Genomic DNA, 27,483 nt, shown 5'->3' with positions numbered 1-27,483 from the left:
TTTTCTGGCCCTCACCTCACCTCATCTTCACATGCACAGGAGAAAAAAAGCTTTCAGTCCATGCTTACAGTCTCTGGGATGGTGACAAACACCTACCCCTGTCTCTTCTCACACCACTGATTACATAAAAGAGGGGACTTCAGAGAATGATTGTCTTAAAAAATGACTATGCCTCATATACTCACATGTAACAAATAGCATTACCTGTGCTCCATATTGGCTAAGTGCTGAGATACACATGTGGAACAATTTCCAAACCAAACATATTATTATTTCCTTACCATGAAGTAAAATAATAAAGTCCAAAGTATGTAATCCATACAACGTCAAAACAAATTATAAGAAGAAAGCTCATAGGGAAAGCAACAGAACTGTCCTTGACAGATATCAAAATATTCCTGATAGGGTGACTGTGGGTGCACATCAAAACCATCATGGAAACAGCAAGGTTTCCATTTATCACTTCAATATTATTCCCTGTATGAAGCAATTCTGCTTCTTTGCCTTTGCTCCGTTCCCCTGGTCAGGAATGTCTTGTCTCTTCTCCTTTCATTCAACTAACACTGTCCTTAAGGACTCAACTGAAATCACACTTCCTCACAGCAACTCCCAACCCCACCAATCTCCCACATCTGTAAATTCCTGCAGTTTTTCTAATCACCACCTCATATTTCAGCATATATTGGCCCATACTATTTGCAAGTGTTTTCTCTTAATTAATTTTGTAACCCTGTTTAGCTTGCAAGCTTCGTGAGAGTAGGAACCAAGTCTTCTAGATGTCTACTTCTCACAACACTTATTAAAGGAATGAGAACATTTCTGTTCACACTTAATACACTTGTGACAATTTGATTTGTTCTGATGGCCTGTTACCAAAAGTCTTCATGAGGTTACAAAAAGTTGTGAAATGCAGAATGGAAAAGTGTTTATTTACAACTTTAAAGTAAACAAATGAAAACAGCCAAAAAGGTATGGAAAACATATGAAAAGATATGGAAACAAATGAAAACAGCCAAAAGATATGGAAAACATAAGCAGTGAGGGACTAGGTCATGAGTTTGAAACCATAAAAATTAGAATCAGGAAAAAAATTAGTAAGCTAACAAAATAGGAACAAACATTAAGTATTAACTCGTGGCTGTTTTACCTTACTCCAAAAATTATAGAATTGTTTTCTGAGCTTCTCTCTCCCATGCACTGAAAAATTAAGGATTAAGTAGATCACAGGATGTGGGACAGGTAGGAAGAAGCAAAGAACTGTACAGATGAGGCATTAAGGAGCCAGTCAGAACCCGCCAGCCATCATGGTGGGCACCCTCAGTCCCTGCTACATGGGAGCCTGCAGCAAGGGAATCACTTGAGCCCAGGAACTTGAGGTTGGTGTGAGCTATGAGGCCACAGCCCTCTACCCAGGGCACAGAATGAGACTCTGTCTGAAGAAAATAAATAAATAAAATAAAATAAAAAGCCAGGAAGAGAATTTAAAAAGGATAAAGAGAAAAACCATTCGGGTAGTTTCTGTAGGAGTGAAAACAAAGATCTGGATTCCAGTTCTACTCAGCAGAAAGATTTGGGAGAGTTATTTATACTCTTTAAATTACAGATTCCATATCTATAAAATTAGAAGAATAAAACATACGACACTGGATTGTTGGAAGGATTATGTGAGTTTCTGAGCCCACAGTTAACACTCAGAAAATGGAGTAAATATAACTATATTATCATCAATTACAGGCTTTGAAATTTTGATAAAAATTGAGAGGGGGAAAATGTACTTCAGTTCCTACTTGAAAATGTATTCCCCTTAGAAGTTACTATGTCCATGGGCAAGTTTTAAGAACTGGACATTATCAGCAGAGATAACTACATCACAGACGTCACGAGGGCTGGCAGTGCAGAGAGAAGCCAGGTGGGCCTTGAAGACACTGAACTTCCCACATTTCTTTTCTTCAAGTTAGCACATCACCCTTCCCCCTTTTTTGGCTATTTCTTCAAGCACTCCTAGTGTCTTCCTACCTAATTCCTGTGTTCACCCTTTCCTCATAATATCATTTTCACTTTTCATCTATCAAGTTGCCTACATATATTTCCCCCTAGAACATAGAAGGCAAAGATGCAAATAAGAAAAAAAGTTAGATTCTTTTTCATGTGTAGTAAATTAAACCATATGAAATTGCCATTTTGTAGGACAATTTTATATATGCATAATATACACCACGTATAAAATGTGTTTATAACAGTATGTCCATCTATGAATACTACCTTCTAATGTTCTTACATTTTTTTCAATAACCTCACTTTGCTAACATTAAGAAGCATATTCAAAGTGTGTGGAAATTTCAAAATCAAGCCATAAAACATGAAAGAAGTATGTATGAATATGTAATTAAGTTTCTGTGGATGAAAGCAATAGAAGCCAACTCTGGCTAACTTAAGCATAAAAAGTAATTTATTGAACACTATAGGATAGTTCATAGGATTTTTTTAAAAATCTGAAAATTCAGGTCTTGGAAAATATACAAGTAGAATAATCATGGATCTCAAAGGCAAAAATTTGCATTCAGATTCCTTGGGAAACTCCCAAAGAATGAAAAAGCTTTACTTTTTCATTCCTGTGTTCAAAATTCAAAGTTTAAGTAGCATCTGACCGGCGTAGTTTATGGCAACACCAAGTTTCTATTTAGTCTCTGACTGAACCAGAGTGAATGATGTTCCTTGGAATTGTTCTATGTGGAAGCTGGTGTTAGGGCTTATTGACCAACTGTTCCAACAGGGCTGATGGAGTTAAGGAAGTGAGACTTCCTTCTTCCCCCCCACAAAAAAAAATGTCAGGTTTACTTCCCAAAGATGAAGCAGAAATAAGAGAGGTCCTCCAGAGTATGTCTGCCCAATGTTGTCAGTGAAAGACATTCCTCTAAGTTGAATAACCTAGCCAAAAAAAGAGGAATTAAAACACTTATTTTTTCAACAGAATCAAAAGAATTGAAATTTTACCTTGTATCTTCTCAGACCACAAGGCACTAAAGGTGGAGCTCAACTCCAACAGAAACATTGAACCCCACACAGAGGCATGAGAATTAAACAACCTTCTGTTGAATGACAGTTGGGTACAGGAAGAAATAAAAGAGGAGATCATTAACTTCCTTGAGCACAATAACAATGAAGACACAAGCTACCAAAACCTGTGGGATACTGCAAAAGCAGTTTTGAGAGGAAAATTTATCGCTTTAGATGCCTACATTCGAAAAACAGAAAGAGAACACATCAACAATCTCACAAGCCATCTTATGGAATTGGAAAAAGAAGAACAATCTAAGCCTAAACCCAGCAGAAGAAAAGAAATATCCAAAATTAAACTAAAGATCAATGGAATTGAAAACAAAAGAATCATTCAGAAAATTAATGAAACAAGGAGTTGGTTTTTTGAAAAAATTAATAAAATAGATAAACCATTGGCCAGACTAACCAGAAATAGAAAAGTAAAATCTCTAGTAACCTCAATCAGAAATGATAAAGGGGAAATAACAACTGATCCCACAGAGATACAAGAGATCATCTCTGTATACTACCAGAAACTCTATGCCCAGAAGTTTGACAATGTGAATGAAATTGATCAATATTTGGAATCACACCCTCTCCCTAGACTTAGCCAGGAACAAATAGAGCTCCTGAACAGACCAATTTCAAGCACTGAGATTAAAGAAACAATAAAAAACCTTCCAACAAAAAAATGCCCTGGTCTGGATGGCTTCACACCAGAATTCTATCAAACCTTCAAGGAAGAGCTTATTCCCATACTTCAGAAATTATTCCAAAAAACTGAAGAGGAAGGAATCTTCCCCCAACATGTTCTATGAAGCAAACATCACCCTGGTTTTGATACCAAAACCAGGAAAAGACCCAACTAAAAAGGAGAATTTCAGACAAATTTCACTCATGAATATAGATGCAAAAATTCTCAACAAAATCCTAGCTAATAGATTACAGCCTATCATCAAAAAAGCCATACATCATGATCAAGTAGGTTTCATCCCAGGGATGCAAGGCTGGTTTAACATATACAAGTCCATAAACGTTATCCACTGTATTAACAGAGGCAAAAATAAAGATCACATGATCCTCTCAATAGATGCAGAAAAAGAATTTGATAAAATCCAGCATCCTTTTCTAATTAGAACACTGAAGAGTATAGGCATAGGTGGCACATTTCTTAAATGGTTTGTAGCTATCTATTTCAAACCCACAGCTAATATTTTACTGAATGGAGTAAAACTGAAAGCTTTTCCTCTTAGAACTGGAATGAGACAAGGTTGTCCTCTGTCACCATTACTATTCAACATAGCGCCAGAAATTCTAGCTAATACAATTAGGCAAGACAAGGAAATAAAGGGCATCCAAATGGGAATGGAGGAGGTCAAACTCTTCCTCTTTGCTGATGATATGATCTTATACTTAGAGAATCCCAAAGACTCAACCACATGACTCCTGGAAGTCATCAAAAAATAAATACAGTAATGTCTCAGGATATAAAATCATTGTCCACAAGTCGGTTGCCTTTGTATAACAGTCAAGATGAGAGGCTAATTAAGAACACAACTTTCTTCACCATAGTTTCAAAGAAAATGAAATACCTAGGAATATACCTAACAAAGGAGGTAAAGGACCTCTATAAAGAAAATTATGAAACCCTAAGAAAGGAAATAACAGAGGACTTTAACAAATGAAAGAACATACCATGCTCATGGCTGGGAAGAATCAACATTGTTAAAATGTCTATACTTCCCAAAGCAATCTACAGATTCAATGCCTATCAAAATACCAACATTGTACTTTCAAGACTTGGAAAAAGTGATTCTGTGTTTTGTATGCAACCAGAAAAAAAAACCCGTATAGCTAAGGCAATTCTTAGTAATAAAAACAAAGCCGGGGGCACTAACATACCAGATTTTAGGCTGCCCTACAAAGCCATAGAATTTGATAAATTCTATTCTATGGTCAAGACAGCATGGTACTGGCACAAAAATAGAGACATAGACATTTGGAATCCAATAGAAAACCAGGAAATGAAACTAATATCTTACAACCACCTAATTTTCAATAAACCAAACAAGAACATACCTTGGGGGAAACTTCTAAGGCCATTACACATTGAAGACAGTACTAGAGTAAGGATTCATCCCTGAAGAATTATTATACAAATAATATATTTGGATAACATAGGATAAGCTAACACTGAAATCATTTTACATGAAATTCAAAAATGAAATATTTTTTATTTTATATGAAAAATTAGTGTTTCATTTTTATTTCCAATACTTACACAAAAGTAAAAATCATATATCATTTATTCTGTATACATTATAATGTTTTTTTACAATACAAAACATTACTCTACTTAACATTTTTCCAATATGACTACATTAAATTATTTAATTATTACTAAAGTATTATTTACAATATCAAGAAGTATAACTGTGCTATAAAAATGTCCTTCACAATGAATAATATAGGTGGGTTATATTGTCAGAACCAATATAATATCAATATTTTATATGTACCTTGCTTTAATGTTGTATTAGAAGCAAATTGGAATCTATGCCCCAATTTCATGTTTTGAATATTAACTGTAGAAACTTCATGGATTTTTCTTTCAGGAGTTTCCTACATCTTAAGTAATCATGATTAAATTCTAAAGGGTTAAAAATGCTTATTGAAAATTAGTATTCCATTAGGTCAATATAAGAAAGTAAAAATGCATGACATTAAATTGATCGAAAACTCGTGAAGCTTGTGGGAAAAAATAAGAACGATACTTTAGTTTTAGCCTCAAACTTAGAATCACGCTTTTCTGTTAGAGAATATTTTGGCTTTAATATAAATATTTTTGTTAGTAGGCAAGGGAGCCACATATTTGGTATTAAGTAATTCACATTTTTTTTGTTGTTGTTGTTGGCCGAGGCCAAGTTTGAACCCGCCACCTCCAGCATATGGGGCTGGTGCCCTACTCCTTTGAGCCACAGGCACCGCCCTAGACTCACATGTTATAATGAAATGTTTGAACATTTAACATTTTTCTTCTAGTATGATATGACTGCATAAATAAGTATCTTGACTATATCTGTAAGACTTGTCAGAAAAATAATCCTAGTAATCATATAGGCAAGCTTAAATGAGTATTCTTTTTTTTTTTTTTTTTTTTTTATTGTTGGGGATTCATTCAGGGTACAATAAGCCAGTTACACTGATTGGAATTGTTAGGTAAAGTCCCTCTTGCAATCACGTCTTGCCCCCATAGAGTGTGACACACACTAAGGCCCCACCCTCCTCCCTCCATCCCTCTTTCTGCTTCCCACCCCCCATAAACTTAATTGTCATTAATTGTCCTCATATCAAAATTGAGTACATAGGATTCATGCTTCTTCATTTTTGTGATGCTTTACTAAGAATAATGTCTTCCACTTCCATCCAGGTTAATACGAAGGATGTAAAGTCTCCATTTATTTAAATAGCTGAATAGTATTCCATGGTATACATATACCACAGCTTGTTAATCCATTCCTCGGTTGGTGGGCATTTAGGCTGTTTCCACATTTTGGCAATGGTAAATTGAGCTGCAATAAACAGTCTAGTACAAGTGTCCTTATGATAAAAGGATTTTTTTCCTTCTGGGTAGATGCCCAGTAATGGGATTGCAGGATCGAATGGGAGGTCTAGCTTGAGTGCTTTGAGGTTTCTCCATACTTCCTTCCAGAAAGGTTGTACTAGTTTGCAGTCCCACCAGCAGTGTAAAAGTGTTCCCTTCTCTCCACATCCACGCCAGCATCTGCAGTTTTGAGATTTTGTGATGTGGGCCATTCTCACTGGGGTTAGATGATATCTCAGGGTTGTTTTGATTTGCATTTCTCTAATATATAGAGATGATGAACATTTTTTCATGTGTCTGTTAGCCATTCGTCTGTCATCTTTAGAGAAAGTTCTATTCATGTCTCTTGCCCATCGATATAAGGGGTTGTTGGCTTTTTTCATGTGGATTAATTTGAGTTCTCTATAGATCCTGGTTATCAAGCTTTTGTCTGATTGAAAATATGCAAATATCCTTTCCCATTGTGTAGGTTGTCTCTTTGATTTGGTTATTGTGTCCTTAGCTGTACAGAAGCTTTTCAGTTTAATGAAGTCCCATTTGTTTATTTTTGTTGTTGTTGCAATTGCCATGGCAGTCTTCTTCATGAAGTCTTCCCCCAGGCCAATATCTTCCAGTGTTTTTCCTATGTTTTCTTTGAGGATTTTTATTGTTTCATGCCTTAAGTTTAAGTCCTTTATCCATCTTGAATCAATTTTTGTGAGTGGGGAAAGGTGTGGGTCCAGTTTCAGTCTTTTACATGTAGACATCCAGTTCTCCCAACACCATTTATTGAATAGGGAGTCTTTCCCCCAAGGTAAGTTCTTCTTTGGTTTATCAAGGATTAGGTGGTTGTAAGATGTTAGTTTCATTTCTTGGTGTTCAATTCGATTCCAAGTGTCTATGTCTCTGTTTTTGTGCCAGTACCATGCTGTCTTGACCACTATGGCTTTGTAGTACAGACTAAAATCTGGTATGCTGATGCCCCCAGCTTTATTTTTGTTACTAAGAACTGCCTTAGCTATACGGGGTTTTTTCCGGTTCCATACAAAATGCAGAATCATTTTTTCCAAGTCTTGAAAGTACGATGTAGGTACTTTGATAGGAATGGCATTGAATAGGTAGATAGCTTTGGGAAGTATAGACATTTTAACAATGTTGATTCTTCCCATCCATGAGCATGGTATGTTCTTCCATTTGTTAATATCCTCTGCTATTTCCTTTCTGAGGATTTCATAGTTTTCTTTATAGAGGTCCTTCACCTCCTTCGTTAGGTATATTCCTAGGTATTTCATTTTCTTTGAAACTATGGTGAAGGGAGTTGTGTCCTTAATTAGCTTCTCATCTTGACTGTTATTGGTGTATATAAAGGCTACTGACTTGTGGACATTGATTTTATATCCTGAAACATTACTGTATTTTTTGATGACTTCTAGGAGTCTTGTGGTTGAGTCTTTGGGATTCTCTAAGTATAAGATCATGTCATCAGCAAAGAGGGAGAGTTTGACCTCCTCTGCTCCCATTTGGATTCCCTTTATTTCCTTGTCTTGCCTAATTGTATTGGCTAGAACTTCCAGCACTATGTTGAATAGTAAAGGTGACAGAGGACAACCTTGTCTGGTTCCAGTTCTAAGAGGAAAAGCTTTCAGTATTACTCCATTCAGTAAAATATTAGCTGTGGGTTTGTCATAGATAGCTTCAATCAGTTTTAGAAATGTGCCACCTGTGCCTATACTCTTCAGTGTTCTAATTAGAAAAGGATGCTGGATTTTATCAAATGCTTTTTCTGCATCTATTGAGAGGATCATATGATCTTTATTTTTGCCTCTGTTAATATGGTGGATAACGTTTATGGACTTGTGTATGTTAAGCCAGCCTTGCATCCCTGGGATGAAGCCTACTTGATCATGATGAATGACTTTTTTGATGATAAGCTGTAATCTATTGGCTAGGATTTTGTTGAGAATTTTTCCATCTATATTCATGAGTGAGATTGCTCTGAAATTCTCCTTTTTGTTTGGGTCTTTTCCTGGTTTTGGTATCAGGGTGATGTTTGCTTCATAGAATGTGTTGGGGAAGATTCCTTCTTCCTCAGTTTTTTGGAATAATTTCTGCAGTACAGGAATAAGCTCTTCCTTGAAGGTTTGATAGAATTCTGGGGTGAAGCCATCTGGACCAGGGCATTTTTTAGTTGGAAGCTTTTTTATTGTTTCTTTGATCTCAGTGCTTGAAATTGGTCTGTTCAGGAGGTCTATTTCATCCTGGCTAAGTCTAGGGAGAGGGTGTGATTCCAAATATTGATCCATTTCCTTCACATTGTCAAATTTCTGGGCATAGAGTTTCTGGTAGTATTCAGAGATGATCTCTTGTGTCTCTGTGGGATCAGTTGTTATTTCCCCTTTATCGTTTCTGATTGAGGTTATTAGAGATTTTACTTTTCTATTTCTAGTTAGTCTGGCCAATGGTTTATCTATTTTATTTATTTTTTCAAAAAACCAACTCCTTGTTTCATTAATTTTCTGAATGATTCTTTTGTTTTCAATTTCATTGATCTCTGATTTGATTTTGGAGATTTCTTTTCTTCTACTGAGTTTAGGCTTAGATTGTTCTTCTTTTTCCAATTCCATAAGATCTCTTGTGAGATTGTTGATGTGCTCTCTTTCTGTTTTTCGAATGTAGGCATCTAAAGCGATGAATTTTCCTCTCAAAACTGCTTTTGCAGTATCCCACAGGTTTAGGTAGCTTGTGTCTTCATTGTTGTTATGCTCAAGGAAGTTAATGATTTCCTGTTTTATTTCTTCCTTCACCCATCTGTTATTCAACAGAAGATTGTTTAATTTCCATGCCTTTGGGTGGGGTTGAGCATTTTTGTTAGAGTTGAGTTCCACCTTTAGTGCCTTATGGTCTGAAAAGATACAAGGTAAAATTTCAATTCTTTGGATTCTGTTGATATTTGTTTTGTGTTCCAGGATATGATTAATTTTGGAGAATGTTCCATGGGGTGATGAGAAGAATGTATATTCTTTATCTTTGGGGTGGAGTGTTCTATATGCGTCTATCAAGCATAGTTGTTCTAGGGTCTCCTTTAAATCTCTTACATCTTTGTTTAATTTCTGTTTAGAGGATCTGTCTAGCTCTGTAAGAGGTGTGTTAAAGTCCCCTGTTATTATGGTATTATCAGATATCATATTGCTCAGACTGAGTAAGGTCTGCTTCAAGAATCTGGGAGCATTTAAATTGGGTGCATAAATATTTAGAATTGAAATGTCTTCTTGTTGTAGTTTTCCTTTGACCAATATAAAGTGACCATCCTTGTCTTTTTTGACTTTAGTTGCTTTAAATCCACATGTATCTGAAAATAAGATTGCAACTCCTCTTTTCTTCTGAATTCCATTTGCCTGAAAAATTGTCTTCCAACCCTTGACTCGGAGCTTTAATTTGTCTTTTGAAGCCAGGTGTGTTTCTTGCAGACAGCAAATGGATAGCTTGTGTTTTTTAATCCAGTCAGCCAATCTATGTCTCTTCAGTGGGGAATTCAAGCCATTAACATTTATTGAGATAATTGATAAGTGTGGTAGTATTCTATTCATCTTATTTGGTGAGAGTCCATTGCTTAGTTTTATCTTTTGCATCAGTGTGGAGGTTAGGTTCTGTCCTTTGATTTCTGAGTTCTTACTTTGCTGCTGATCCATTGTGGTGGTCAGTGTGCAGAACAGGTTGAAGTATTTCCTGTAGAGCTGGTCTTGTTGTGGCGAATTTCCTCAATGTTTGTATATCCGTAAATGATTTGATTTCTCCATCAATTTTGAAGCTTAGCTTAGCAGGGTACAGAATTCTGGGCTGAAAATTGTTCTGTTTAAGTAGATTAAAGGTAGATGACCATTGTCTTCTTGCTTGGAAAGTTTCATTAGAGAAGTCTGCGGTCACTCTGATGGATTTGCCCCTGTAGGTCAACTGGCGCTTACTCCTGGCAGCTTGCAGAATCTTTTCTTTTGTCTTGACTTTGGACAGGTTCATCACAATGTGTCTTGGAGAAGCTCGGTTAGAGTTGAGGCGACCCGGGGTCCGATATCCCTCTGAAAGCAGTGTGTCAGACTCTTTGGTGATGTTTGGGAAATTTTCTTTTATAATATTCTCTAGTATGGCTTCCATTCCTCTGGGGTATTCTTCTTCCCCTTCTGGAATTCCTATAACTCGTATGTTGGAACGCTTCATAAAGTCCCATAATTCTGACAGTGAACGTTCTGCTTTCTCTCTCTTCTTTTCTGCCTCTTTTACTGTCTGAGTTATCTCAAGAACTTTGTCTTCTACCTCTGAAATTCTTTCTTCTGCATGGTCTAACCTGTTGCTGATACTTTCCATTGTATCTTTAAGTTCTCTAATTGACTATTTCAGTTCCTTCAGGTCTGCTATATCCTTTTTATATTCTTCATATCGTTCATCTCTGATTTGATTCTGTTTTTGGATTTCCTTTTGGTTATTTTCCACTTTATTAGCAATTTCCTTCATTGTTTCCATCATTTCTTTCATTGTTTTCAACATGTGTATTCTAAATTCCCTTTCTGTCATTCCTAACATTTCTATACTGGTGGAATCATCTGCAGTAGCTACCTCATGGTCCCTTGGTGGGGTTGTTCTAGACTGGTTCTTCATGTTGCCTGGAGTTTTCTGCTGATTCTTCCTCATGAGTGATTTCTTTTATCTGTTTCCTTGCCCTAATTTTCCTTTCACTTCCTCTTGCTCTTTAAGTTCTTGTGCCTGTGGACTAAGGGTTACAGGACCAGAAGGGTGAGAAGGTTGAAGAGCAAAAAAAAGGGCATGAAAGAAAGGAGGACCGAGTGATAAGAAAAAAAGAAAGAGAAAGGAGAGGGGGTGGGTATAAGGAATATTGACAAAAAGAAGAGAGGCACAGAAAGAGGGAGACAGGGCAATATAGGTGTACAGTAGGGTACTTTGACACAACCTTAAAAAACCCCACCTTCTGGGGGTGCCCAGTTGCGTGGTTCCCTTGAGGTCAGCAGCTCTTTGCTAACCTGATCAGACACAGTACCCCACCTCCACCAAGTAGAGAGGAAAGACAAAAATGCTATAAATCAAACCAAAAGAAGCAAACAGAAAACTTTGCGGGGATAAAATTGGGTGAAAAACCAAATTATATCGGTAGAAACACTAGCAAAAATGAAGTTGAAGTTATTAAAAAAGGCAGCAATGGGAAATTATAATTAAACTCGGAAAATTGAGAAAGAAAAAGGGATCTGTGTGGAAAAGATTGAAATTAAAAAAACAAAAGAACATCAGCAACGTCAAAATAAACAAACAAAAAAAAACAACCAAACAAAAAAAAAAAGAAAAAAATACACAACCAAAAACAAAGCAGTTCGTATATGTTATTGAATTTTGTCTGGGCAACACGTGGTCTTCTGGGGTATGAGATGTTAGTCACAGTTCTGATATGACTGGAGGCTGCTGATTTCTCAAACCCCAGCAGGTAGACACCCTAAATCTCTCTTCAGCCTACTTAAAAGGCACTTTGAACTTGTAAACTTGCTGAGCAGAAGCTTTCCCAGCTTTCTCGCTGGAATCACTGCTGAAGTGGCTATCCACTTACCCAGTGTGCCAAAACCTGTCTCACTCTGCCCCTGAGGGTTAGGGCTGCAAGGCGGCTCAAACCCCACCCTTAGGCTACTTGGTTGCTGGGTTACCAGCTCCCACCCGTTTCTAGCTCTGCGACCCTGAGGGCGGAGCTCGCTGGGGCAGATCACTGACAATGGATCTGTGTGACCCACCGCCAAACACTATTAGCTCCGTCTGGCTCAGCGGCTCAGACTGGGGCCCTAGACAACGGCCAAAGTTCTCCGCACTCCCGCTCAGGCCTTCCCCAAGGCAGTTCAACTCAGTGCCAAGTCCAAGGACATCAAAACAGTTCACAGGTAAGGCCTTTCTGGTTTGCAGTCTCGCTGCTACTGAACTTACAGTTGTGGGCGGGTTTAGACGGATTGAACACACGCGACCACTTGCCGGTTTTCCACTGTTTTAGTCCTCCTCTTGGGGTCCAGAAGTCTCTCGCTGACTGCCTGTATCTTCATAGGAGTGATGATAGGCAGTTCCCACCAGCCAGAGATGCCTGGAGTCCTATCTCCCCAGACTCACGGTGCCCAGATGCAAGGAAGCTGTTACTCGGCTGCCATCTTGCTCCGCCTCCGCCAATTGTCTAAATGAGTATTCTTTAAAATTAGGGTCTTTTGTGTCAAGATAGGTTACAGTATTGATAAGCATATGCTTATAATTTGGATATCACATAATAATATAATTCTTTGTTTTTCAACTATAAAATATTACTTTATTTGCAAATATTTACTGCCAAATAATTCTCAATTTTCATCTTTAAATATATATTTTACTAAAAACTAAAATTTAAGGAGGATGCTAAGAATCTGATGCTTAAGTAGAATAACAGTTAAGCTTATAGTAAATGTCAAATCCTAACGTGATGACCAAAGTAAACTGTGTATTTCCACACATACAGACTGTTAATTAGGGTAGTATTGAAGAGCACAAGGATAAAGGTTTGGGATTCAGATAGACCTGAACTGAATCTAGATTTCATCTTTTACTAACTGAGTGGTTGTGGTGTAATTGCAAAAGCTTTTTCAATGTAAAAATTCTTCATCTGTAAAATGAATATGGATTTTAAAAAAAACTATCTAATAGAATTGTTGTAAGAAGTATATGAAAGTGTACAACATGCTCGGTTCAGGCTTAGACATTACAAACACCCTGTACTGGTAGCTATGATGCTAAATTCAAAGAAGACTTTTCTGTAGCTTTTAGAAAGCTACATCTTAAAATACAGAATTATAGGCAGCACCATATCAGATTTTAGGCTGTACTACAAAGCCATAGTGGTCAAGACAGCATGGTACTGGCACAAAAATAGAGACATAGACATTTGGAATCAAATAGAAAAACCAGGAAATGAAACTAACATCTTACAGCCACCTAATCTTTGATAAACCAAACAAGAACATATCTTGGGGGAAAGACTCCCTATTCAATAAATGATGCTGGGAGAACTGGATATTCACATGTAAAAGACTGAAACTGGACCCACACCTTTCTCCACTCACAAAAATTGATTCAAGATTCAAGATTAAGGACTTAAATTTAAGGCATGACATAATAAAAATCCTCAAAGAAAGCATAGGAAAAACACTGGAAGATATTGGCCTGGGGAAAGACTTCATGAAGAAGACTGCCATGGCAATTGCAACAACAACAAAAATAAACAAATGGGACTTCATTAAACTGAAAAGCTTCTGTACAGCTAGGGAGACACCAACCAAAGCAAAGAGACAACCTACACAATGGGAAAGGATACTTCCATATTTTGAATCAGACAAAAGCTTGATAACTAGGATCTATAGAGAATTCAAATTAATCCACATGAAAAAAAAGCCAACAATCCCATATATCAATGGGAAAGAGACATGAATAGAACCTTCTCTAAAGAAGACAGACGAATGGCTAACAAACATATGAAAAAATGTTCATCATCCCTATCTATCAGAGAAATGCAAATCAAAACCACCCTGAGATAACATCTAACCCCAGCAAGAATGGCTCACATCACAAAATCACAAAACTGCCGATGCTGGCGTGGATATGGAGAGAAAGGAACACTTTTACATTGCTGGTGGGACTGCAAACTAATACAACTTTTTTGGAAGGAAGTATGGAGAAACTTCAAAGAACTCAAGCTAGATCTCCCATTTGATTCTGCAATCCCATTACTGGGCATCTACCCAGAAGGAAAAAAAAATCCTTTCATCATAAGGACCCTTGCACCAGACTGTTTTTGCAGCTCAATTTACAATTGCCAAAATGTGGAAACAGCCTAAATGCCCACCAGGAATGGATTTACAAGCTGTATTATATGTACACCACGGAATACTATTCAGCCATTAAAAAAAATGGAGACTTTACATCCTTTGTATTAACTTGAATGGAAGTGGAACACATTATTCTTGGTAAAGCATCACAAGAATGGAGAAGCATGAATCCTATGTAGTCAATTTTGATATGAGGACAATTAATGACAATTAAGGACATGGTGGGGTGGGGGAAGGGGAGAGCAGAGAGAGAAAGAAGGAGGGAGGGGTGGGGAAAGGAAGAGCAGAGAGAGGGAAGGAGGGAAGGGGTGGGGCCTTGGTGTGTACCACACCTTTTGGGGGCAAGACACAATTGTAAAAGGGACTTTGCCTAACAAATGCAATCAGTGTAACCTGGTTGCTTGTACCCTCAATGAATCCCCAACAATAAAAAAAAAAAAAAGAAAAACATTTAAAATTAAACAAATTTGAAATTTTTTAAAAAATTAAAAATAAAGAATTATGTATGAATTTTACTGCTGTCCTGGCATCAAATGAGTTAGAACATGTCAAAATTATATGATACCTCTATCATGTAAGAAAAAGAACTTTTGGTTTGGGAGCTCTAGATTTAAGATTTTATTGTGGAATCAGTTCAATATTATATTATTATTAAGTATATTATGCATATGCTTCCATTCTCCAGCATACACAAGTCAAAATGTGTAATTGTGTATCTATATATTTATACAAATACTATGTATTATACCTTCAAATACTGTTGCGTATAGAGTTAAGTATATAGTTATATGAAAGTATGCATAGATGTATATATGCTATATATCATGACTATAAAAAACTGTCGGTGCCGCTGTGGCACCCCGGCACAAATAAAACAGCCAGGACCCTGATAGAAGTACAAATACTTGCAAGAGGTGGACTTCCCATAAGTGCAGGGAAGCCCAGAGTAACCTCTGCCATGGCCTTGAAGCATTATACAACTGGGGGTGGGGTGGGGGGGGTCGCACATACTAGGATCACGTGCTTAATGATCTCTACATGCTCTTTCCCCACAGGCTGGACTCTCACCCTGTCGCACCACACATATTCAAGGTCCAACACCTGCTTGCTAACAAGCAACCGATCTAATCTCATTAATGTACTAAGTTGCTTGAGGGCTTGTCTCAGAGCTGCAAAACATCTCCTTGCTGGCTCAGAGATTGTCCCACTCCCAGCTCCTCCCTCAAGAACCCGTAACGGCTCTTACAAGCCTGATGCTCAGTCTCCTACAGAAAACTATTAAAAATAATGAATTTGTTATAACTTTTATATGCGGTATAGTAATGAGATTCATTTTCTTGACAGTAATTCACCACGGCTGAAATATTGTCCCAGTCGTTGATTCTTTTGCACATTGAGAGAACCTTAAATCTAACAAATCTACATTCTTTCAGAATTTTTTTTTTATTGTTTGGGATACATTGAGGGTACAAAGAATTAGGTTACTCTGACTGTGGTTGTTCAATAAAGTCCCTCTTGTAATTGTGTCCCACCTCCAAGAGGTGTGCCATGTACCAGGACCCCCGTCCCTCTCCCTTCTCCTTCCTCCCCAGTCTATCATTCCCCTACCACATCCCTATTATTAAATCATCTACTGCCTTCATATTAGAATTGAGTACATTAGATTCTTGCTTCTCCATTCTTGTGATGCTTTACTAATTTAAGAATGTGTTCCACCCCTATGCAGGTTAATACAAAAGATGTAAAGTTTCCATCTTTTTTAATGGCTCAATATACATATACCATGGTATACATATACCACAGCTTGTTAATCCATTCCTGATTGGTGGGCATTTAGGTTGTTTCCACATTTTGGCAATTGTAAATTAAGCTGCAATAAACAGTCTGGTGCAAATGTCTTTATTATCAAATGATTTGTTTTTTTCTGGGTAGATGTGTAGTAATGGGATTGCAAGATCAAATGGGAGGTCTAATTTGAATTCTTTGAGGATTCTCCATACTTTCTTCCAAAAAGGTTGTATTAGTAAGCAGTCCCGCTGGCTGTGTAAAAGTGTTCCCTTTTCTCGACGTCCACGCCAGCATTTGCAGCTTTGAGATTTTGTGATGTGGGCTTTTCTCATTGAGATTAGGTGGTATCTCAGAGTGGTTTTGATTTGCATTTCTCTGATGATAGGGACAATAAGCATTTTTTTAAATGTTTGTTAGTCATTCATCTGTCTTTGTCACAGAAGTTTCTGTTCCTATCTCTTGCCCAGAAGTAGATGGGATTGTTTATTCTTTTTCTGTTGATTAATTTGAGTTCTCTGTAGATTCTAGTTATCAACTCTTTGTAAGATTGATACCCTGCAAATATCTTTTCCCATTCTGAAGGTTATCTTTTTGCTTTATTTGTTGTGTTCTTCACTGTGCAGAACTTTTTCAGCTTAATTAAGTCCCATTTGCTAATTTTTGTTGTTGTTGCAATGGCCACTGAAGTCTTTGTCATAAAATCTTTGCCCAGTCCAACATCATCAAGAGTTTACTCCACACCTTCTTCTAAGATTTTTATCATTTTGTGTCTTTAGTTTAAGTCTCTTATCCATCTTGAGTCGATTTTTGTAAGGGGTGAAAGGTGTGGGTCGAGTTTCAGTCTTTTACATGTGGTTATCTACTTCTCCCACCACCACTTGTCAAATAGGGATTCTTTTCCACACTGTGTGCTTTTGTTTGGTTTATCAAAGATCACATGGCAAGTAGAGACTGGTTTCATCTCTTGGTTTTCTAGTCTGTTTCATATGTCTATGTCTCTATTTGTGTGCCAATACCATGCTGTTTTGATTACTATAGATTTGTAATATAGCTTGAAGTCTGATAGGGTGATGTCTCTTTATTTTTATTACTAAGAATAGCCTTAGCTATCCAGGACTTTTTCTGATTCCATACAAAATGAAGTACCATTTTTCCAGTTCTTCAAAACATCATGTTGGTATTTTAATGAGAAGCACATTGAATCTGTAGATTGCTTTGGTTAGAATAGGTATTTTCACAATGTTGATTCTTCCTAGCCAAGAGCATGTATGTTCATCCATTTGTTAGTGTCTTCCGTAATTTCTTTTCTTAGGGTTTCATAATTCTCTTTGAAAAGATCTTTCACCTCTTTTGTTAGGTATATTCCTAAGTATTTCATTTTGTTTGAAGCTGCTGTGAAGAGAATCGTGTCCTTGATTTGTGCCCTTGGCTGTTATTGGCTACTGATTTGTGGGCATTGATTTTATACCCTGAGACATTACTGTATTTCCTGATGACTTCCAAGAGTTTTGTGGTTGACTCTCTGTGGTTTTCTAAGTATAAGATCATATCATCAGTAAAGAGGAAGAGTTTGACCTCCTCTGCCCCCATAGTCAATCTTTTAGTCTGATCTTTTGTGACTTTAAGTATGTGAGCAAACCAGTGAAAAACCTGACCCCAAGTATTCGTGACATAATTCTTATTTTGTGTTAGAAAAAAGATCAAAGAAATTAGGACGTTATCAAGTTGGTAGTGAAAACACCAGCCCTTTGAGGCTAGAATATAGCTAAGTTTGGACAAAATCCCACATTCTGGAAATTTGACTCATTTATGCTGAAAAACTATCTTTCTAGTGTTCTTCTATGCTCAAACCCTACAAAGAGAAATTTCAAATATTGCCAAGGTGTCTGAGTAGCCAGAATTCAATGTATGCAGTACTCAGATTGCTCCCAAGGAAGAAGTCAGGCCAAGAGATTACAAGGCAAGGGAGGCCATTGAAGCAGAAGGAAGTAAGTCATCAAAGCAGCTGTAACATTAGACTTGCAATGGGATTGGCTGAAATGTAATAATAAAAATTCCAAGAACCGAGAGAGTACTCAGAGTACAGGTAAAAGGCAGGGTTCATTTTAGTGAATTCAGTTAACTTGGTAATGATCAAAATCCAAGGAGACAATCACATTCAGGTGGGCAATAATGTTCTACCATGCATTTTGGTTCTTACCCCACTAGCAATTTCTCTGCCTCTTTGTAACTAAGAGCCCCCTAATTCATTCAAGTATCAGTCAGCCATATTCTTCCCAAGAGACAGCTTCTACTCAACCCTAAGAAATTAGGCTTGTTTCATCCAAGCCAATCATAGTAACTCCCTTTCTCTTGCAAATGATTATTTTAAGAATAGCCATATGACACAAAACTCACTAATAAGGGGAGACATCTATGTTGGAAAGATGGGCAAATTTTGTCATTTTTTTTAAAGGATGGAAGAAAATGATAAGGGAAAGGAAGAATGGAGCATTTATTCTCTCTTTCCTATAGTTCAAGTAACCAAGTACTTTATGAGGAAGAGTTTTTTTTCCAAAATTCCAACTAATAAATTCATCTCTTAAGAGAATAACGAAGCTAGACACCAGCCATCAATATACGCTAAACATTATGTGAAAGTTGTAACAGGTGGATCTTAACAGACAATGTCTAAATCTACGGATGACTCTTACCATCACTAAAAGTATAACAACAGGCATTACCTATCCTGAAATCTAAGTTTGAGGATGTACATAGTATCACTTATGAAATATTCTTACAAAACAAAAGTGAATCTAAGTCTCTTCAAATCTCTATATTTAAATCTCTAGTTTGGAAGAGGAGGAGAGATGATCAAGTTAAATGTAATACAAGGAGGCAATCAGCTAAATCCAGAATGTGAGGTAGTCTACAGGATCAACCAGTTTCTTCAACAAAAGGAAGGAAAAGTGATTGTTATACTTACCTGGCAGGGGAGATACCATGATCACCAAGGTGATTTTCCCAGGGTGAGGCTTATCCATTGCACTCCGGATGTGCTGACCCCTGCGATTTCCCCAAATGTGGGAAACTCAACTGCATAATTTGTGGTAGTGGGGAACTGCATGCGCGCTTTCCCCTGTTTAAAAAAGAAAAGAAAAGAAAGAAAGAAAAATGATCGTTATAAATTAAAAGGAGTTTAACAGGGAAGCATAACAGCCAGTGCAGTGTATGAACTTTATCTGGGTTCTTTTTTTAAAATTTAGATAATTGGGCAAAATTGAGCTCAGATTGGTTTGTAAGTAAGTTTAAGGAATTATTATTATTATTACATGTGATAACAGTATTGTGGTTAAGTTAAAAAAAAAAAGTCCCGAGTTGCTAAAAATGCATGCTGAAATATTTATAGATAAAATATATGATGCTTGCCTTAAGATACTCATGCAAAAAAAAAAAAGTGTGGAAAACAGATTGGCAAAATGTCAGTAATTGTTGAAGCTGCCTTGAAATTTTCCAAAAATTGAAAGATTTAGACACATGGGAAAAATCTGACATGAAAAATGATCTAGCCTGTTCCTATTGCCAACTTCAAACATTACTATGACCATGAGGGGACAGCCAAGCAAAGAAAAAGAAAGAAATTCAGTCCTTGATGACATCATTAAGTTAGTGGATTAGCCACCCTGGAAATCATTTCAGTCTGTGATTTTACTATGTCAAATAACAATTGCTTTATTTATTTTATCTAATTTCAAAATGAGCTTCTTGTTACTTGTAGCCACATTATCCTGAGAAAAATGTTATATAAAATTATTTTATTGCTATTTTTGCATTTATTTTTAATTAAATAAGTAATTACATGCTCATTGAAATAAGTTATTATATGCTTACTGAAACAAAAACAATGAAGAAGGGGGCAGCGCCTGTGGTTCAGGGAGCAGGGCGCCAGCCCCATATACCAAGGGTGGCAGGTTCAAACCCAGCCCCGGCCAAACTGCAACAAAAAAATAGCCCAGTGTTGTGGCGGGCGCCTGTAGTCCCAGCTACGCGGGAGGCTGAGGCAGGAGAATCACCTAAGCCCAGGAGTTGGAGGTTGCTGTGAGCTGTGTGACGCCACAGCACTCTACCTGAGGGCGGTACAGTGAGACTCTGTCTCTACAAAAAAAAAAAAAAAAAATGAAGAAGAATAAAGGACCCAGGTTATTATTTCCCCTCATGTCTCCATCTCCTATCAGATCAACCATCATTGACATATTTTGTTTTAAATGTTACTGGAAGATCTGCTCCTATGTTTGCCTAGACGAAACTGTCCGTGAGGACTCCTTTGTGAGCCTGTGTGCCTGTGCGTCTGTGTCTATTCTCATGTAAGCCCTAATCCTTTTGGGACAAGGAATTTGTCTTTTCACTCACTTCTAATTATCTCCCCAAGTGGTGGCTACTGCAGCACTAAGATTTCACCATGCACTCAGTAAACACTTATTTGTAGGTGATATTAATGTTGATAAGAATAGCCAGGCTCAGTAGAATTATTTCCAAAATGCACAGACTGCACTCTCCAAGACTGCAAAGGCAATATTGTACCTTCCCCACCCCCTGCAGAAAAATAACAATAGATCACAACCAAAGATACCAGCAGGTGTGTGCCCTGCAAATGGCAAGCACGAAAACTGAAGTGACTGACATTCTGAAGACATTTTCCAGCAAGATAAATTGTCAAAGCTGAGAACATTTGAACAGCAGGGCACAGCAAAGAGGCAGTACATCTTCACATTTCAAGTCATTTGGCTGTGCACGGCAGAGTTACTTATAAAACTTAGGAAAGAGAAATCTACATTAACTGTTGAGCCATCCATAGGACTGCATTTGGTAGGGAGAGAGGGCATATGTGCCCATCTGTTCCGGATCTAGCTACCTTCCCAACCTTCCCTCTCTTGTCATTTTTAGAATGTAAACATTTTGAATGTAGGGAGGAACTGGGTTCTGTGGTATGTTCTGAACAGTTTCCAGCACTTTGAGCACTTAGAACATTTTTAAGGAATAACAACATTTTGCATTGGACTGGAGGGAATAGAACTTCCCCTTCATTTGCTAAAATGAGAATATCTTTTATTCACCAAAAGCTGTTCTTTGGCTGACCAATTTAGCAAAAGAATAAAGAACTCCTCCTCTCGGGCTCAGAAGAGACCTGTTCCTAAACAATGAAATGGTAATTCAGGAGATATGTACCAGCAGACAGCCAGTTTGTAAAAGTACTTTTCCGGAGTGGAGAGAGAGTTTCAAATGTAGAAACTCAACTGGACCCAGCCAGGTTCTGCTTCAGGAGACTGTCCTTAATACAAATAGGAAGAAAAGTGTTCAGAATCAGAGTGGCATTTATAAAAGGGCACAGAAAAGTTTTTAATCCTAAGTGCCTATGTTTTAAAAATGGGGGGTGGGGGGGTTGGTGTCTATATTAGAACCTTTAAGAATAGTAACCTGTTTTTTAAAAGTTGTCAGTTTTAAAATCCTACTTGGCCAGCGGTGCATCTTACAAGGGTATATGTGAAACTTGGTAAATGTGGAATGTAAGTATCTTGGCATAGTAACTGAGAGAATGCCAGGAAGGCTATGTTAACCAGTGTGATGAGAGTGTGTCAAATGGTCTGTGAAGCTAGTGAATGATGCCCCATGATCATATCAATGTTCACAGCTGTGATTTAATAAAAAAGAAAAAAAAAATCCTACTTGGAATTTACCCTAATATCAATACCTGAGATTACCCTAGATATCATCTTAAGTGTGAAACAAATATGAAAATAAAGTGAGTCATTATGCATTGTAATAATACAAAATTAGAAACAAATACTCATCAGTAAGGGGTCCAGTTGAGTCATCGGTGTGTCAATAGAGTGAAATATTATGGACCCGTCAAAAGAATGAGAAATTCTCTACATGATGATGAAAAAAATCTCATCATTGAAACTTATTGCTAAGTTTAAAATAAAACATACAGAAGAATATAAATACTATGATAACAGTGTTATAATAAAGAAAAGATAAATATTTACATTCAGAAAAAGTATATGCATAAAGAAACTCTGTAAGGGCACTTTGTAAAACTTTGCAGTGGCAGCTGCAAAGGCTGGGAATGGGGAATATGCAAAATCAGACTCCGAGGACAGATTTTCATGGGGTAGGTTTTCATAGTTTCTCTTTGAATCACATGATTAAAAACATGTTTTTAATTATGTCTCGTTTAAGCCTTTATGAAAACTTAGGATCAATTAAACAGGCCAAATTTTATCTTTCGGATTTTTTTTTTTTTTAATGCCTTCTCCCAAGACTTGCAAAAGAAAGGCAACAATGCCTGCCTGGTGGACCCACAAAAAAAAAAAAAAGAAAGAAAGAAAGAAAAATAGAGCAGGTAAAAAGGAGGTAAACGTACAATACACTATTTTCCCCTAGACAGCTGGTAACCTGAATATATAAATATTTGAAATGGTGAGTTGCTAATGTAAAATGAAAGATGTAACCTCAGGGGTAGACTTGAATTCACAAGGGAACAACTACAATTTAGAGGAATAAAAATACATCCAGTCAGACCAACTCTGAAACCCTGATTGCGTCCGCAGAGACTGTAAACAAGAAGTCCAGGGGAGTGACAGACATTATCAGATCTTCAACAGGGAATGAGAGTTTATATGTTCCACTCTATTTACGTCAGTAACAGTTATATTTGTGGAAGGTATAGATGGTCTCACCCAAAGGCCCTATTACACAGAAAATAAAAGTGAGGCACAAAGGGCAGCTCTCCCCACTGCCCCTGGTTAAAATAAATTGCTAAGAATGCAACCCAATCCAACGGTGAATGCCTAAAGGCCCCTATTCAAAGTTTTAGCCTAATCCCTAAAATCTTTTGTTGTGTCTTTATTTTTTGTTATTTCTCAAATGTTTTGAAAATAAGCACTTATAGTAGTAGTTGGGGAAATAAAAGTTGTATTAAGTTTTCTGTCGAGACAATCTGGGTCCTTCTCCCTCCATAGTAACACAAAACAAAGCAAAGTATTAAGTATCATTGTTGCCTTTGTTTTATCCTTGTATTTAAAAAAAAAACAAAAACAAAATTAAAGAAAATGGCCACTGATCTTTGGGCTAAATGAGAAATAAGCCAATATTAAGCTTAAAAATGCAATGAACATAAATAGTAAGTAAGCTAGCATTATTATATTTGCTATTTAATTTATAGATGTCAATTATAAATGTAAATCAATATGATGTAGGCATATTTTCTTATAAAGATAAATAATCCCACATTGTGAGTCACACAAAAATCTTTCACTTGGAAATGAAGTCACTTTTTAAAATCAGGGAAAACACACTTGGGAAGATTGGAGCATTTCCAAATCAACCACAGAAGCATAAACGTGGGTTAATAACGTACGTGTCATTTCAACTACGTGTTTGTGAGGTATCAGATGCATGAAAAACTGCCAAAAAAAACAAGTCGGGAACATGTCTCAACAAATTATTATTATAAGATGATTTATTTCTATACATGATTTTTAGTTTTGTTTTCAATCTTTCCTAAAATCCAAACTACGGTATATCACAGATAACATTATTGCATTAGTCTAACATCATTAAGTTTTACACTAGCTACCAACTCTCAGTAGCTGCAACTTGAGAACATTATAAAAGACCCTTTTTAACAACTGGGTGTGCCCCACCCCTGCAAAAAAGAAATTCAAATGCAAAAGTGAAATCACAATCGCTCATCTTGATATTTTGCCACTAAATATCTGAGGGTAGAGTAAAATCTCTTGAACAACAGAAGGCTCTAGGAGGGTTTTAGTAACAGAGGGGATTTCTGCTATAGCAGCAATGACAGATGATCATTTGACCTGGATAATCGGGGGAACACTGGTGATGATGAGGAGTTACAGTAACAGCCCTCCCTTGTTGAACAGCTCTAACTGTTAGTGGAAAGGTTTTCTTGTTTCAACCGTTAGCTCCCATGCCTTCTACCAAATATTCCAGAGAACACACGCAAAACTCTGTTTCTCCAACATGACAGCCATTGAAATATCCAAATGCTACATCTATGTACCTAGGTCTTTTTGCTTCCAACCCAAACATCCCCATGTCTTTCAAGTATTTTCTTACAACATATTTTCCAGACTCTCTCCCTTCTCAGTTTTTCTTTGATATTCTCCTATGTCAAAGTCCCTTTAGAGTGTGACATCTAGAGCTAAGTATAGTACAAATGTGGTCTAACCATAGATAACAGCACACCTCACCTAATACAGCCTAAGACTGACGTAGCTTAACAGTCACGTTACTTCTGTTTTTTTTTAATCTCACAGCGGATTTAGAATTAACCATAATGCTAAGGTCTTTTCAATATTATGTTTTCTGACTTTTTATATTGTTTTAATGATCATAGGATTTGACATTAATATCTGAAAGTTTTTTGTTGTTGTTGTTGTTTTTTTTTTGAGACAGAGTCTCACTATGTCACCCTCAGTAGAGTGCCGTGGCGTCACAGCTCACAGCAACCTCAAACTCTTGGGCTTAAGCAATTCTCTTGCCTCCGCCTCCCAAGTCCCTGGGACTGCAGGTGCCTGCCACAATGCCCCGCTAATTATCTGAAAGTTTTTTTTTGTTTGTTTTGTTTTTACTGATGTCATTGTCCAAGTGATACATACCATCCCGGTTTGTAAAACTTTTTTTTTTTTTTTTTTATTGTTGGGGACTCATTGAGGGTACAATAAGCCAGGTAACACTGATTGCAATTGTTAGGTAAAGTCCCTCTTGCAATCATGTCTTGCCCCCATAAAGTGTGACACACACCAAGGCCCCACCCCTCTCCCTCCATCCCTCTTTCTAATTATCTGAAAGTCCCTCTTTCCATTGAGTATTGATCCTCTCCTGAGTATTGAGACATACTTACTCTACTTCAAAGTTTATGTTAAACGTAATTTTTATAATTTTGGGCTCTATTTCCAAGACAATAAAAAGAGATTTTGTAGGTTGACTAGAGGGCTATGAAACTTCACTAGAGAAAGTCTTAAAAATTGACATTGGTGCATTCATCAACCAATTTTCTTTGAATATGTTGTACAGCCATACAATTTCAGTTCACTGAAATTTCACATTTTATCACATATTCAAAAAGCACGTAAAGAGGGGTTGTCAAATAACCAAGCTACTCTATACCATGACATAATGCCTACCCATCACTTCAGCAACCCATAGAGAAATGGAAATGGCATTAGTTACAAAGGACTTTTTGCTGGTGATTGCATGCTGCCACCCAGAGATTACATCCCACATTTCCATGTGCGCTGTCCCAGTTCATTCCTTCACAGAAAAAAAAAAAGAATTCGGGAGGGAGGAGGGCAGGGCCTTGGTGTGTGCCACACCTTCTGGGGGCAAGACATGATTGCAAGAGGGACTTTACCTAACAAATGCAGTGTAATATGGCTTATTGTACACTCAATGAATCCCCAACAATAAAAAAAAAAAAAGAAAGAAAGAAAAGAATTCATTTTCCACACATATTGACCTTGGAACTTGGAATTTAGAATTCAACTCTTATCAAATGTGAAATTTTATAAAAGCTTAGACATTAATGAAATTGATCAAAGTAGTTAAAGCAAAAAGATAAATCTAGTATGGTTACCCAGTCCCAGTGGAATCTGGATGCTCCTTCAACGAATTTTATCCATGTTGTGGCAAAATGTAAGCTATTCTAGAGAAGACAGCCTTCTTTTCAATATGTATCTTATTAATCTTATCCAAAGTTACATGTGTGTTTGTTTTTAAATGGCTTCTCTTTCTGTCAATATTTGCTAACTTCCTGGCAAATAGAAGGAAGGATCTAGCAGCAAAGTCCTCTTCCTTAGTTAGAATACTATTTACAGTGAACAAGAAAATGAACAAATATTCATTTCTTCATCCTTCTTCAATTCACTTCTTATTCAAGAAAAACAGCCGAGGGGATAGGGGAGGGGGCAGGGAGAACTTTGTGAAGGAGTAGCTTGGTCTTGTAACCCCCTCTATTGGGTATAAATTCTTTCCTTGGGTGACTTACAATGGGAACACTAAGAGGAAGCCAAAAGCGCTGGGAAAGAGGCGGACATACAACTGGAGCCACCTCCACCCACATCTGTCACATAAATTCAAGGACGGCCTGGACTGGCTTTTTATAAAGCCATTTTTAATGTTCAAAAAAGAGACACAAACTTCTCAAAATCCTATCTGTACACTAACAGAAACATAGCAAGCCAGTTAAAAGTCAGTGGTCTGGGCGGTGCCTGTGACTCAAGGAGTAGGATGCCGGTCCCATATGCCAGAGGTTCAAACCTAGCCCCGGCCAAAAAAAAAAAAAAGTCAGTGGTCTGTCTACTTGCAACATTCTAGAAAGCTTAATAAAAATTGAGAGAATTCATGTAAGTTATTTATCCATTTATTTTAAAAATATGCTCTTAATAAAAAATTTTCTAACATAAAACACTTTTTTCTAAAGGATCAAAATAAACTTCAGATCAATAGATTTCTAGACAAAAATGAACTGATGCTGGACATGGTGGCTCACGTCTGTAATCTCAGCACTTTGGGAGGCTGAGTTAGGAGAATTACTTGAGGCCCAGAGTTAAGGTCACTTGAGGCCTGGAGTTCAAGACCAGCATGGGCAATATAGTGAGACCCTCTCTCTACACACACATACACACACACCCCAAATTAACCTAATACAAAATCATCAATTGTGGTACAAGTACACCATGTAGAAATTAGATGGTCTAAGATGCTTACCATGACATTGTGTAGGGGAAGATGGACTTGATTTGACAAAGCAAACCTGCCTGTCATTAAAAATTTCTACAATTTCAGGTTATGAGACAGTCTAAAACTTTCTTCAAATATTCCCAATTTTTGAGAAGGAGTTTAACCTATAAAATTTCTAATTAAGGTGCATTCTTTTCCTAGACCTTTTCTTTTCACGTTAAGAAAAGTCATTTGACTTTTTCTAACTTGCCCTGTTCTGCCAGCTATAAATTTAAATGGCAGTATTGCTGAGCACCCTTCCCTCTTATTGAAAATTATAAGCATTAAGAAATTTCATTTCTATTTTTGTTTTGAGTCACTTTAGGAAAAGTTGGTAAGATGCTAGCTGTGTAACAGGGAAGGGAGTCTCTTCATCTTGGCTTAACTCTGTCCTTGCTGTCA

At 37.1% G+C, this 27,483-nt stretch overlaps 1 non-coding gene across 1 annotated transcript; it reads left to right on the top strand.

Moving 5' to 3' along the window:
- The first annotated feature begins 19,253 nt into the window (after window positions 1-19,253).
- Window positions 19,254-19,417, top strand: LOC128591600 (U1 spliceosomal RNA). Its single transcript, XR_008381591.1, has one exon. It is a non-coding gene; the product is annotated as a U1 spliceosomal RNA (small nuclear RNA).
- Window positions 19,418-27,483: the final 8,066 nt, after the last annotated feature.

The sequence above is a fragment of the Nycticebus coucang genome, chromosome 1, assembly GCF_027406575.1.
Source record: "Nycticebus coucang isolate mNycCou1 chromosome 1, mNycCou1.pri, whole genome shotgun sequence".
NCBI lineage: Eukaryota > Metazoa > Chordata > Mammalia > Primates > Lorisidae > Nycticebus > Nycticebus coucang.
This window is presented reverse-complemented; position numbering and strand designations above follow the sequence as displayed.